Source organism: Lycorma delicatula, chromosome 8 (genome assembly GCF_047948215.1).
Source record: "Lycorma delicatula isolate Av1 chromosome 8, ASM4794821v1, whole genome shotgun sequence".
In the NCBI taxonomy this organism is placed as follows: Eukaryota; Metazoa; Arthropoda; class Insecta; order Hemiptera; family Fulgoridae; genus Lycorma; species Lycorma delicatula.
The window spans coordinates 124,256,466-124,270,069 of NC_134462.1; the positions used below are offsets into that span (position 1 = coordinate 124,256,466).

Consider the following 13,604-nt stretch of genomic DNA (forward strand, 5'->3'; position numbering starts at 1 on the left):
ATATGTATCATTTTTAGCCGTTAATAGTTACTAGAAAGTAATAATTTATTTGTGTTGCATATTATAGTTTAGAACACGTGTTTATTTACGATGTGTTCATATTTGTATAATTTTCAGCTGTTAATAGCTATTAGAATGCGGTTATATCTTATATTAACATACGTATTTTCGTTTCTATGTATAAGAAAAATGATGACAAATGGTCATAAATAAATGTCCCAAATGTGCTACTATTTTTGTAATTAAGACTCCCCGTTTGGGAGTCGAGTAAATCTACGCCAAAACTCAAACATAAGAAAACGAAAAACGGGAGTTAACAGTAATTTTTAAGCTTCTTATGAAACACTGCGACTTTTCGTTCACTTTTTTGTGCATTTTTCTTTATATAAAGATATTTTCATCATTAAATATTCATTTATTAATACGTTCTACATATTTTTACTCTTCTCTCATCACGCAAAATGAAACCGTCATTTTTATTTTTATCCGATATCAAACAAATTTACTTTTTGTCTATATTTCGTCAGATAGCTCATGTTACACTCACATCTTTTACTCCTTTCTCATCAAGAAGAATGAACCGTCATTTTTCTGTCTATATTTTTTTTTGCAGATGACGCAAGCTATCAGGGTTCAGAAAATACTAGGATATAACGTATAGGTAGTCTAAAACGTTACGAGCCTTTTGTTCACGAGATAGCGTTAGTAGATTCTGGCAAAAATCGAGGATGACCAGCATGTAATCAGTTACATCGCCTATGACCTGAACATCCATTACCAAATAGTTTTATACCATTTGGAGAACGCTGGATAAAAAAGAATCTCGGCGTTAGGGTACCGCAAGATCTGACTCAGAAAAATTTATTCGATCGAAATATTTCTCTGCGAATCTCTACTGAAACGTAACGAAATCGAGCCGTTTCTGAAACGGTTGATCGCTAGTGATGAAAAGTGGATAACCTATGAAAAAGTGTGCGAAGAAGATCGTGGTCTAAGCGAGGAGAAGCTCCACGGACTTGTAGCAAACCCCACATTGACGCCTTAGGAAGGTTACGCTGAGCGTTTGGTGAGATTGGAAGGGCATCGTATATAACAAGCTGATGCCGATAAACTCGGCAGTTTATCTGAACGATAAACTCAGACCTATCATGTCGACAATTAGCGCGATTGTACCTAACAATTTAAAACAAACTGCCTGAACTGGTCAATAGAAAGGGTGTCGTATACCGCGTTCACAACGCCAGACCGCATACACCATTAGAGATTGAGAGAACTTGACTGGAAGGTTTTAATGCATCCACTGTTTAGCTCGGATCTGTCGCCGTCAGACTACCATTTGCTTCGGTCTCTGCTGAACTCCCGGATGGTGTTAAGTTATTTTCAAAAGAGGCCTATGAAAATCACAATTTTTTAACCGGAAATTACAGGTGTTCTGTGGTTTATGGTTTCCGTTTTGTGGACGGGATTATGGTGTTGCCGGAAAAATTGTAGTCATCGAAAAAAATGGTGCATATGTAGTCTTATAATGTTATTTTCCAATAACTGTAAACTTGTTCTCAATTTTGACCTCCAAAGACTGAATACTTTTTAGGCAATCTATTTGTAACAAAAAGTTTTGTTAAAAAAACCGTTCAATAAATTATACATACGAGTATAAATAGAATCTGATTGTAATATAATATGACAATGATAATGAATAATAATTATGATGAAGGGTAAACACAGTAAAATTATAGCAGAATTACGTTCAGCTGGTCTATGATAAAGTAATTTCTAGTTAAATGGAAATATTACACATTCATGTTTATTATTAATACACATATAATAAACACGTATAAATAATACACATAAATAATAATAATAATATAATAATAATAATAATAATAATAATAATAATAATAATAATAATAATAATAATAATAATAATAATAATTAATACACATATATGAAATAAGTGTTTTTGCCGGGAAAACGGTGTAAGGAAATCGACAGCTACAATGTAAAGGTCATTTATATGTATTTTATTGATTTTTTTTGTTAAACTTATCTAGAAACATTGTTTCTTATATCATGAAATACGTCATGGTGAAAGATATAACAAAATTAACTAATATTACAAATACCAAAAAAAATTTCATTATAGAAGTGGTGTTACTGCCTTATCACAAAAACATAATGATATAAAAAAAAAATTGTGAATAATACAAACCCGAAAAACACTTAAAATGTGAAGGTATTCCTCAAAAAACAATTTTTTACCCGAAAAAATTGATATACAAAGAAACTGAATACTACTTGATTTTCTCAACCTTCTCTAAAACACAATTCTTTTCTTTAAACACACAACAAATATTTAATAAATAGTTGTGCAAAAATTTGAAAAAAAAAATAGGAAAATTAACTCGCTACGAGACAGTTTCAATTACAAAATTATAAATAAATAGCGAAATAATGTTACTATAAATACGAGTAACATTTCAGTTACGTTGCTCTTAACAATTGAGTCGCATATTTGTTTTTTCATGTCATTTCTAAATTAGTTGTTTGTTATATTTTGAAATAGCCCCGCGACGATTGAATTTTCAATCGAAGTTTTTCAAGTTTTTGTACCAGTTAGTTTATTAAATATTTTTTATCAGCGTTTGAAGCAAAGTTTTTGTTTTAGAAAGGCTTGAAAATAAAAAATAATATTCAATTTTTGTTTGGATTCAGGGCGTTTTTTTGAGGAATAAAAGCTAGAGATAATAATTTTGTTGGAAATAATTAATAATTATTATTAATTATAACTGAAAGAACAGTAATAATAGCAATAATTTTTCTAGTCTTACTAGACTTTTCATTGATAACTGGTTAAAAACTGTACAATATATTGAATAAATCGCAAATATATAGAGTTCTTAGACATTAGTAGGAAAGGAAATATAAACTCCTGCCTTAATTACAATATTATTTTTTATAAATAACGAATCTACATCTTACCTTATTTAAGATGTGTTTTCTTCGTTACTTGTCATTAAAAATAATGATTCTTATACCTTACTTATATGTATCCAATTCTGTTGATTGCTGATTGCAAAGAGTTCCAGTAAATAATGTATTTTTTTCATATTTTGAAGTTTATAGATTGTCTTATGTTTGTTTTGGTCCTGGTTTCAGAAGATTGTCGAGAAGAAATATAAAAATTAGTCACTTTTTACGTAATATTTTGCTTTTGACGTGAAACGTCTTTAAAATCACACCGAAACATACGGATACCATAACAGAAATTTGTAGTCTCAGAGACGTAAATGCGGTGTCATTTTATAACTAACATGATCAGGTCGCCCATATGACTTTGAGTTCCCGTCACTGATGAGCGGGTTGGCGGTGAGGGGACACAGCGCAGAACGGCCAAAACTGACACTCGGTCATTTCCATTGAGTGTACCTCATGAGTTAGACGTGATAGTGCAATCATTTGTATGTTTGTGTTTAGAATTTGTCGAGATAGATCGATTTAAGTAATAATATATGTATTTTGGATAATATTTATGTGTAAAAAATTTAAGTAAACGTGTAAAAATGTATAAAAATTCAATATATCAGCCTCAGCCAGCGCAAACACCAGCCGGAAATATAAATTACGCATATGGTTGGAAAGGGGAGATGGGCAACTCACAGGTACCTCAGTGTCCGGTGCCGAGCGAGCGAGCCTGTTTCGCATTGCAAAGCTGGCACGGCGCCGTCAGTGAATGACGCCGACGGCGCGAGCACCTCTACCGCTGCCTATTATGCCTTAAGTCTCTTATTTCTCATATCACAGACAAATGTTGAACAAAATTGTCGTCGAATATTAGTCGAAATAAATATCATGTTCCTTTTTAATTAATATTAGTGTAGTTAGTGACTCTTTTATGTTAAAATTAAATTTAGTTCGCAGTCAATGCTTCGTTTTTTATTTTAATCCAATACACTAAAAGTGACTGGATGACAAAAGAACGATGAATTTATTTGTAGAGTTGGCCAAATGAAGAAACTAAAATTTTCCATTGACGACTTTCAGTTTTGTTAAAAAAAAAAAAATACGATGGTGGCTTTTCCATTTAACTCTGCAGATAAGTTGGTCGTTCTGTAGCTCGGAGGAACTTCATCCAAGGTCTGTAACGTTTCGCGTTAAACCGACGGCCGTGCATCCTGTCACAGCCCCACCCAGTTTTTTTATCAGTTTCTAAATCCCTTTTTCTCTTATTTTACCATTAAAAAATTTAGAAGATAAGTAAAACTGTTTTTAAATGCCTGTTTTAATATTTTTCTACACGTTTAAGATTTCAGATTTAGATAAGAATTTACTGTTTCGAATTTTTATGTACTATATTAGATCATGACTACTAAATGTTTATAAATAATAAGAGAGATTCATTAGTTACTTTCTTAATTGGTATAGCCACTTTTAATAATATTAAGAAGCATCCTAAAATCAGGCTTATTGGAAAAATAAGGAATGAAGTGATTTCCTTTTGCCTTCGTGTCAAAATACTCATTGGTACAATTAGCCCATCCAAATAAAAGTGATACTTAATTAGACAAGTGGCACCTTCACTGTATCCACCACACTAATTGATTTCATAATTGACATCATTACTTTCAAATGCAGCAACTCTTAAGACTCTTTTCTGTACCTAAGACGATATACATACCTCATAATGGTCGTGTGAGAAGATGGAACCGATAATGAAAGCAGTAAATATTAATGTACTTTTTTTTAGAAATATTTATTTTTATACAATCTCTATTCAGTAGGAGGGATTAATTTTTAATAATTTATTTATGAGTTTTCTTCTGTGTACTGCTCTATTAGTCATGATTAGAATGGTCATTTGAAACTCCCAATAAAATATTATAGCTTGAGGGGAGCAACCTATTCTATTAAACTTAGTATTGCTCAATAAAATGAATAAAAAAACCTGAGATCAGCTGTTTAGTTTTTTTTATAATAAGTATGAAGATTGAAGATAGCCCCAGAGAATCTTTCGCTGTGCATGCGTCACCAAACAAGAACAACGCTACTTTTTCTGGTACTTACGTATTAATGCCACCGCAGCTACAGCTTTATTTAAAAACAAAGTAGTCAATCGAATTTCGGTTTAAAATGAGCCGATATAGAGTTTAACATAGATTCAAAACAGTCTCTTTATTAATTTTAATAAATTGCTATTTATATTTATTTATTTTATAAATATAATTTAACCAAACTTAACCTACGCTCGCTAACCTTATTTATTTAATAAATTACGTTATTAAATAAATACTCAAAAAATTACGGTGTTAATTAGTCAAGGTTAGCGAGCGAAGCGAGCATAGCATAGGTTAAGTTTGGTTAAATTATATTTATATAATTAATACGCAAGTACTCGCTGCGGTGGTGTTAATACGTAAATACCCTTTTTCTTTCTCTTTTTTATACTTTAGCGCCTTTTTTTGCTAATATAATCAGCCAAATTTCTTAATTTCATTATGTTTGACCACAAAATTTAGCCAGGTAAGAATAAATGGGTCGTGTAGCATGTGAAAAAATACTATCCTTTACCGGGATATGAACACAGAACCTTCCGGATATGTTAGAATAAAATAATCTACAGAACTAATTAATTACAGCTTGGTAATTTCTTTAATTTCGTTTTTATATTCTACAAATAGCGTATCGTTAATTTAACATAGAAACTGAAGAACCTAAGTCACATAAATTCATCAATGTTTTTAATATTTTTCTTTTTGTTAATTATATTTTTACATGTATTTTCACTTATTTTAAGAAAGATTTAAAATTGTATTTTTTTAATTCACGTTATAATTTATTGTGCAGTATATATATTTATATAGAAATAGAATCTTTGATCTTCGGAGATCTTCGTATATTTTCGGGTGTTACCGTTTAGACTGTCAAGCCACAATCCCTCAGTAGAGAAGTAGTACGTACAGTTAGGGTTCGTATTTTTGTATCTGTTGTTATTACATGTGTGGTAGCTGTTTGTTGTTCCAACAAGCTTTTATTAAAGGTATGTAGTTGAAGTATAACAAAATCCGTTTTTGAATTTAAACATTTTTAATATTATTGTATTATTTATGTAATTTTAATGTTAAACTTTTTAAGTTTTATTATATGTAGAAGTTTACTTTACCAAATAGAAAGTACCTCTATAAATCTTTGTTACTAACTACGCATTTCGTAATAATATTTAAACTTTAGTAAATTATGTTTCAGTGTAATATAAATAATTCATTCTGATTTTAATTTGGTACAACTTGGTTTTTAATATTATTGTTTAGTATTTCAGTAACTTTCTTTCTTTTTTTTAAAATAAAACGGAATGAGAATTTTCATTGTAATTATTTTTAAAAAAAGCAAATTTTACGTAATACTTAAGTACAGGAAATTATTTAGTACTTTTAAACGAACAAGGCCACTAGATTTTGTTACAACCTTTATGCGGCTAGGTTATAATTTCTTATTCACGTTCTGTACATACGCAGTCGACTACGTTAAATCATACGCAGAATCAACCTAATATCCGTATTGAAGGAAAAATTGTAAAAAGTATTTTCTTTTATTATACAATGTTACAGGCTTTATTTATTCAATTTACTTTCGTTATTTAATTATTAATATTTATTTTCGTTGTCTCAATTTGTTAACTTTTAAATAAAAAAAGAAGAAATTTTTAATCAAATTAATATCTTGAGTTAAGTCTGCTATACATTACTGTAAAAGCAGCAGGTTAAATATTTTTGACTGTAAAAATGATCTAAAATGAAAATTTTAGGTTTCTCATTTTCTGAAGAGCCAGCCAATGAATTTGTATAGAAATGTAAAATTCTTGGAAATCTAAAAAGATGTACGAATTGAAGATGTATTTTGGCAAAAAGAATATAGGGTTATTTTTTTCGTTTTACGCTCCCTACTTATTTTCGCATTTTTTCATTTAAAAATTACTTAAATATAGCATGTTTTATAATAATTGAATGAATAAAATATTAGAGAAAACACACTAACACGCTGTTTTTATACCAATAATTTTAAGCATATTAGTCAAGGCTAATTAGTCAAGTTTTACGAGCGAAGCAAGCGTAGATTAATGTCAAGTGAAGGAATAACGGATTGAAAAATGTACCTGAGAGAGGTATATGTGCTGATCATTTGTTAAAAAAACCTCAAAAAGGTAGTTGGTGCAAGAATGACGGTAGAAAAAGACGAGTCCTCATTTTCTAAAAGAAAATACAATAGAGGTAGAATTCTTCTAAATCAGTGAGTACTGGAGGTATTTGTTGAAAAATAATAAATATAATCTAACAAAACTTATCCTACGCTCGGTTCACTCGCTAAGTTTGACTAATTAACAGATTATTTAAATAAATAAATTCAGTAATTATTACAATTATTTATTACTTAAATAATCAAATCATTACTGTTAATTAGTTAAGGTTAGCAAGCGAAGCGAGCATAGGTTAAATATGGTTGCCGGCCTCCGTGGCGCGGGTGGTAGCGTGTCGGCCTTTCATCCGGAGGTCCCGGGTTCGAATCACGGTCAGGTATGGCATTTTTACACACGCTACAAATCATTCATCAAATCCTCTGAAAAGTTAAGTTTGGTTAGATTATATTTCTTATTATAAGCGATATTACGCTTATATTAATTATTAATTTTCATTATAAGCTTATATTTTTAATATGTAAAATATGTTAACATGGAGATATTTAAAATTACTGGTTTAAATATTATTGCTTTTTTTTTTAATGTATTATTGGGTTATTTTTATTGAATTATAGTGTTACTACGGTATTTTTCTAATGTTTTATTCATCAATTATTATAAAACATGCTATTATAAGTAATTTTTATGTGAAAATATGGGGAAAAAGTTGGGGGAGTAAAACAAAAGAGTACTGAATATAGGCGTGCTGTACTTGAATTCTTCCATTAACTTACATATTAGAAAATAAAAGTACTATAATTAGAATTCACACATTTCTTTTCTAAGGCCAGTTTGTTTGTAGCGAAGCTAGATATCTTAGAAAACAATGTAGTGCAACTGTAACTTATTGAAGTAATCATACAATATATTTTAAGGAGTTAATCATTCCTGTATTTTGTGTAATCTATTTTTTTTTTCTATCGTCAAAATTATGGGGAAAAAATTTATTTAATTTTAATTACATATATTTTTTGGAAAATTAATTATGAAAAACGTATGTTTTTTATTTTAAATTTTCTTATTTTTGAATAAACTTTTCTGTAATATAATAGTATTAAAATAAAAAAAGTAACAGTTTTATATAATTACACGTACGTAAACTACTCTTTTTATATTATAAAAATATACTCGAGTAATAATTAATCACTACACCTATTTTTTACGGCCGAAAGATTTATAACTCCTTAATTCTTGATAAAGTTTTAATACTATTTCCACCCAGATTATACCTCATAAAGATAAAAATAATTTAAAAAATCCAATTCAATTATTCAGAAGTTAGAAAAATTTATTTTTAAAAAGTTTTTGGAATCGTAAAAGTTTATAAAATTTTTTTCTTCAAAAATTTGTTTTAGCTTATTTTTATTGTTAATCCAACATTTATTATTTTTTGATAAGCTAAAAATTTTACGTTTAAAATTTTTATGAAACTCGATTTCATGAAATTGCTTCTTAAAACAAAAATGTTGTAAACAAAATAGTGTTATTATCAGCATACGTAATCTTTTAAGGATCTTCGACTGTACAATAATATTATACTTTGAATTTTTTGTTATAACTATAAATGTTTCTCGGATTCTTCATTTTTAAACGTTCTTTCTAATTTTTTATCGGGACAGTGTAAGAAATTTACTATGTGCTTTCCTAGTGTTTATTCCAACAGACGTTAACCGGCAAACAATCTTTTTATGAATGTTAGCTTTTGTGTTAAAATTAAGCCACGTTAAGCAATATAGTGACAGTGTTGTAATTTTTACTTTCCCGTCTAGATATCGCTATGGCTCTAAAAGGAAAGTATTGTAATCAATCGAATTTGGGAATATGCGGTTTTCACCGGAACTTGACATTTTGAACCTAAGGAATCCAAAAAACCTAAAATACCGGATGGAAAATTTTTAAGATTTTAATGTTCCTATGTACATGTGCATAGACACTTATTTTTGGACACTTATTCGTATTCGATGTAAGATTCTAAATCACCTTATATCTCCAGTAGTATATCACCTAAATCGGTCCAATAGTTCTTGAACGATTTTTACCAGACTTGATCAGATTACTTCTATGTATGAGGCATTGATGCCATTAAATTTTTAACTTAAAAGGTCAAGGTGGTGAGGCTGTAGAACAAGGTCACCCTTGTTGAGATTCAGTATCTCGAGATTTCGTCTAATTAAGGTCATCTTTTACTTAGGCACATTTGTTAACGATTAAATAATAACAATGTTTGCAAAAATACATTTTTGAAAAATCGCACCATGACCCCAAAACATACTATTTTAGTCTCCTACTATGTTGTGATGTCACAAGTGAGCGGTAGAATTAAATAAATGAATCATTTTTCCCTTCTCCCTGGAATCGGATTCCATAGTGAAGCATAACACAATCCAGGGGAGAGTACTTTTATAAGCCGGCTTGATCTTCTACTAATGCTTGGCTCAAACTTCCAGAGTAGGATTACCAGGCCCGACTATGTCGTTGCTGTTCCCCCACCCTAGGAGCCGGGACTCGGTCTTCATACCTTTCGCCTCAAACGAGAACACCCAAAGGAGCATTCATGTCAGGACTACGGTCTTTTCTACAAGAGGACGAGAGAGTCCCCGTGCCTCATCACTGCTACCCATCTGTACATGCACAAACGAATAGCAGCTCAGCAGGGAGCTGTCCCTCATCCTCTCGTTGCTGTAGCAGCCCAATCCTTCTGTTGAAGGACCCGTGTGATAAAGTCAGATATAGCACAGAATTTTACCTCATTCTCCAACATACGGCCCACAAACGAATCATATTTAAAGTGTAAAAACGTAACTCAGTCTGGCCGAGTCTCAAACCGATCACCCGGTCGACTCTGTACCTGGTGCGTTAAGCCTCGTGGCTACACTAGTCTGCCGAACGAACAAGAGAAATTTGTTCTATGTAAGTTATGAAATTATATTAATTTAGTTAGTGCCGACCGTCACCATTAGCACCACCACACCAGCGCGAATTAAATACGATATGTGCGTTCGCTTTAGTTAGAGTCATTGAATTAAATAAATGAAAAAAAATATTATATTTAAATATAATGACAAATATTTTAAATTAAGATGTATGTGTGTGTTTGCGCGCGCGCGCGCATGCACACACACACACACACACACATACACAAATCCTTAATTAATCATATTCATATATTTACAGACTTGTCAATGATGTAAAAAAATTATTTTAAGTGGTAGGTCACACCTAATAGGAACATACCTGTCGGTTTCAAGTTTCAGTTTTCTTTAGTTTCAGCACCCCATTTTAAACCCTTTATTATTTTATTTCTACAGGTTATTAATGGAAATTATATTTTACTTATTTTTTTCAAAGATCACTTTTTTCTTTTTGTCTTCAGTCATTTGACTGGTTTGATGCAACTCTCCAATATTCCCTATCTAGTGCTAGTCGTTTCATTTCGGTATAACCCCCTACATCCTACATCCTTAACAATTTGCTTTACATATTCCAAACCTGGCCTGCGTACACAATTTTTTCATTCTATCTGTCCCTCCAACATTAAAGCGACTATTCCAGGATGCCTTAATAAGTCTGTCTCTTCTTTTAATTATATTTTTCCAAATGCTTCTTTCTTCATCGATTGGCCGCAATACCTCTTCATTTGTCACTTTATCCACCCATCTGATTTTTAACATTCTCCTATAGCACCACATTTCAAAAGCTTCTAATCTTTTCTTCTCAGATACTCCGATTGTCCAAGTTTCACTTCCATATAAAGCGACGCTCCAAACATATCCTTTCAAAAATCTTTTCCTGACATTTAAATTAATTTTTGATGTAAACAAACTATATTTCTGACTGAAGGCTCGTTTCACCTGTACTATTCGACATTTTATATCGCTCCTGCTTTGTCCATCTTTAGTAATTCTACTTCCCAAATAACAAAATTCTTCTACCTCCATAATCTTTTCTCCTCCTATTTTCACATTCAGTAGTCCATCTTTGTTATTTCTACTACATTTCATTATTTTCGTTTTGTTCTTGTTTATTTTCATTCGGTCGTTCTTGCGTAGGACTTCATCCATCCCGTTTAATGTTTCTTCTAAATCCTTTTTACTCTCGGCTAGAATTACTATATCATCAGCAAATCGGATCATCTTTAACTTTTCACCTTGTACTGTTACTCCGAATCTAAATTGTTCTTTAACATCATTAACTGCTAGTTTTATGCAAAGATTAAAAAGTAACGGGGATAGGTAACATCCTTGTCGGAGTCCCTTTCTTATTACGGCTTCTTTCTTATGTTCTTCAATTATTACTGTTGCTGTTTGATTCCCGTAAATGTTAGCAATTGTTCTTCTATCTCTGTATTTGAACCCTAATTTTTTTTAAATGCTGAACATTTTATTCCAGTCTACGTTGTTGAATGCCTTTTCTAGGTCTATAAATGCCAAGTATGTCGGTTTGCTTTTCTTTAATCTTCCTTCTACTATTATTCTGAGGTCTAAAATTGCTTTCCTTGTCCCTATACTTTTCCTGAAACCAAATTGGTCTTCTTCTAACACTTCTTCCACCCTCCTCTCAATTCTTCTGTATAGAACTCTAGTTAAGATTTTTGATGCATGACTGGTTAAACTAATTGTTCTGTATCACCTTTAGAATAATAAATATTTATTTCAGAATATAAATAATTAAAAATATTGAGAAATTAATACTCATAAATTGTTTATTGATTTTACATGGACTAATTTTTGCACTCATCCCCTTTAAAAGTAAAAATCCTTTCTTAGATGTCATTTTCTACTGGAGAGATCGTTTCAAATTATTCTGACCTCGATCATTTTACCTTCTTAACAGTGTAGGATAATTCCAAATATTTTTATCATGTTCCAAGAATACAATAAAAAAAGTAAAAATCAAGTTACTGTGTGACATATTTTGATGAGTTAATTTTTTACTAATTCAATCTTTAATATAAATGATACAAATTGTGTTAAACTATCAAATTGATTTATAAACTTTTTAATCCATACGAAAACAATAACTGAAAAATAAATGTTTATTTGATTCGATAGTAGATTGTCTCCTATAATAAAATTTAAATTCTATTATTATTACTGCACCTGCTGTTTTTACCAGTCTTTGTAAACCAAATACCACATATTCGTTTATATGTTAAAACAGTTTGTTTCGGTTGAAATACTGTAACAATCGTTAACAACTCTAACGTTAAGTTACGCTACAGTGATTTATCTTCAGTTTATAATTGGTTTCTGTATAAATAGATTTTTGTCTGGAATTTATCCAGTCTGTTAACTGCTTTTTTAATCCAAAAATAACAAGATTTTTCTTTTTTTTTAGAAAAAAAAAATCAATTTCTTTTCATTTCAATTTATAAATGTGTTTATTTTAATATGTTTTATTGTATTTTTATAATTGCCATTTTCTCTTAACCACTCTAAAAAGAGAACTTTCTAATGTAATAAAGATTTTATATTTCTTTGACCCATCGCTTCCACCATCGCCAAATTGGGGTGTGAACAAATAATACATTTTAATCAGTATATTTCCAAACTTTAAATTTTCGTAATAGACTTCCCACTACTACTAGACTTCCCACTACCACATCATTACTAGGGGTTTAAATTATACTGATAAGTCTATTTCTTTCTTCTAAAATCAAATAAGTACCTTAAACTAGATTAAATATGGTTAAAGGATTCTAAATAATTTTTTTATTATTTATTTGCTGTTGATTTTACTTTATATATTTGACATGTTTTCATGATGTTCTGCGCCTCTAGTTTTTTTTTTTTTTTTTTTTTTAATTTAACAAATCATCTTCCAATTATTAATGTTATTCTTCTTACTTTTCATGTGTGTTTTATGTTTAATAATATTTTTATTTTTTGTGTAATGTTGTAAAAAAAATATATCTGTTGCTTGTACAAGGCATATCCAAAAGTATTTGGGAATACTGAAATTTATTTGTGCATAATTATTTTGATAAAATTAGTCTAATTAGGTTTGTTTAATTTAATTTAATTAAACCGCAGACCTCCGTGGCTGAGTAGGTAGCATCTCGGAATTTTCGTGTGGAGGTCTTGGATTCGAATCCCGGTCAGGCATGGACATCTTTTTATACGTTACCAATTTCCAACGGGGTAATGATAATAGTTGTTGATTCCCCCGCTCTTTTATAACAAAAAAAAAATATATATATATTTTAATCCCTTATATATATTTTAATGAGATATTTATTTGTAATCCTTGTTTTGTTAAATACTTCATTACTGTTGTTCAATGGTTCATTGTTTCTTTTTGCTACTATAAAATTTAGGATTTTTTCTTTTATTCTTTTTCATTATCACAAAATAAAGAGCGCACAAAATGGGTCTCA

General features: G+C 30.2%; 1 protein-coding gene across 4 annotated transcripts in view; it reads left to right on the forward strand.

The window, feature by feature from the left end:
- LOC142328908 (uncharacterized) overlaps positions 1–13,604 on the forward strand; it is a 411,591-nt gene that overhangs the window by 277,844 nt on the left and 120,143 nt on the right. The window contains exon 1 of one of the 4 annotated variants that reach the window (XM_075373054.1): positions 5,943–6,034. The exons of the other annotated variants lie outside the window; for them this stretch is intronic. The gene's annotated coding sequence lies outside the window, so the exon portion shown is untranslated. Of the gene's footprint in view, positions 1–5,942; positions 6,035–13,604 lie in introns of those variants that run through there. 4 annotated transcript variants of the gene reach the window in all.